Here is a 1,972-nt window from a genome sequence, read left to right on the forward strand (position 1 = left end):
CTCCTTCACAACCAGGCTTAAAATCACGAATACACCTGTCTTTCTCTTTCTTCTTTCTCTCTTTCTTTCTTTCTTTCTTTCTTTCTTTCTTTCTTTCTTTCTTTCTTTCCTCCTTCACAACCAGGCTTAAAATCACGAATACACCTGTCTTTCTCTTTCTTCTTTCTCTCTTTCTTTCTTTCTTTCTTTCTTTCCTTTCTTTCTTTCTTTCTTTCTTTCCTCCTTCACAACCAGGCTTAAAATCACGAATACACCTGTCTTTCTCTATTTTTTTTCTTTTTATATTCAATCGTTGCCGGGACAGAAATTATGAATACGCCTCTCTTTGCCTTATTTTTCTTTCTTTCTTTCTTTCTTTTTGTCTTTGTCTTCCTTTCTTTCTTTCTTCCTTTTTTCTGTCTTTCTTTCTGGTTTTCTTTTTCTCTGTGTTCCAGCACTAACAGGACACAAATCATGAATTCGTCTGTTTTCTTTCTTTCTTTTTTCTTTTTCTCTTTCTGTCTGTCTGTCTGTTTTTCTTTCTTTCTTTCTTTCTGTATTCTATCACTGACAGGACACAAATCATGAATTCCCCTTTCTTCATCTTTTTTTCATTCCCTTTTTTCCTTCCTGCCTTCTTTCTTTCATTCTTTCTTTCTTTCCTCCCTTCCTTCCTTCCTTCTTTCCTTCCTTCCTTCCTTCATTCTTTCTTTCCTTCCGTTCTTCTCTCTTTCTTTCCTCCTTTCTTTCTGTCTTCATTCACTCAAGTGTGCTCGCCCCCCTCCCTCGCCTCTCAACACCCACGCAGAAATCACCACAAAGTATCGCACATCACCAAACTGTACGACAACATTAATCTGAGGCGTAGATAGATAGATACATACACCCCCGTGAGTTCTGAGAACTGTTATTACTGCTCCTGACATTTTTCGAACCACACCCCTGACTCCAGCTTCCCCCCTCCCCTCCCTCTTTCCCACCCTCCGTCCCCGTCCCCTTCCCGGTCCACCGTCCTTCCCCTCTCCTCTCCCTCCCTCCCTCCACCCCCGTCCACCGTCCATCCTCCATCCTTCCCTTCTCCTCCACCGTCATTCCACTCACATCTCCCTCATTCTCTCTCTCCCACCTCTCCCACCTCTCCCCCATCCCCATCCACCGTCCTTCTCTCCTCCTCCACCGCCTTTCCCCTCTCATCTACCTCTCTCTCTCTCTCTCTCTCTCTCTCTCTCTCTCTCTCTCTCTCTCTCTCTCTCTCTCTCTCTCTCTCTCCACCCCCTCTCCCTCCTCCTCCACGGTCCTTTCTTTCCCTCCCTCCCTCCCTACTTCTCCCGTCTCACGCACCCCCACCCCCCTCACCCTGATCTGTCTTTGTTTCCCTTCCTCCGTCATCACTCCCTCCCATCCCGCTCCCTTCTTGTTTCCCCATCCCAACAACATTCTCCCCTCCCTTCCCTCCTCCCTCCCCCCCCTCCTCCCTTCCTCCCTCCACCCACGCGTGAGTTAGTTGTGGGAAGAGGAGCTGCTGACATCGTTCATGCTGTCTACTCCTCCCCCCTCCAACCCCATTCACATCAATAGTAACCTCCCCCCCCTCTACCCCTTCACATATCAACAGTTCTCCCCCCCCCCTTACCTCAACACCTTCAACCCACGCGTGAGTTAGTTGTGGGAAGAGGAGCTGCTGACATCGTTCATGCTGTCTTCTTCTCCCCCCTCCAACCCCATTCTTCTCTCTCCTGTTGCAGCCAGCGTCAAGTTCCCGGCGCCCACCACCAACAACAACAACATCCACACAACCTACCAGTGCGGCAAGACCAACAGTTTCCAGATCGGTACTGGTCAGGAGACAACCATCACGGTGAGTCGATGTTTGTTGTTGTTGTTGTTGCTGTTGTTGTTGTTGTTGTTGTTGGTGTTGTTGTTGTTGTTTTTGTTGTGGTTGTTATTTTGTTGTTGTTGCTGGTTTGATTTGCTGGGGATTTTTTGTTTTTGG

The sequence above is a fragment of the Aplysia californica genome, unplaced genomic scaffold, assembly GCF_000002075.1.
Source record: "Aplysia californica isolate F4 #8 unplaced genomic scaffold, AplCal3.0 scaffold00360, whole genome shotgun sequence".
Taxonomy (NCBI): domain Eukaryota; kingdom Metazoa; phylum Mollusca; class Gastropoda; order Aplysiida; family Aplysiidae; genus Aplysia; species Aplysia californica.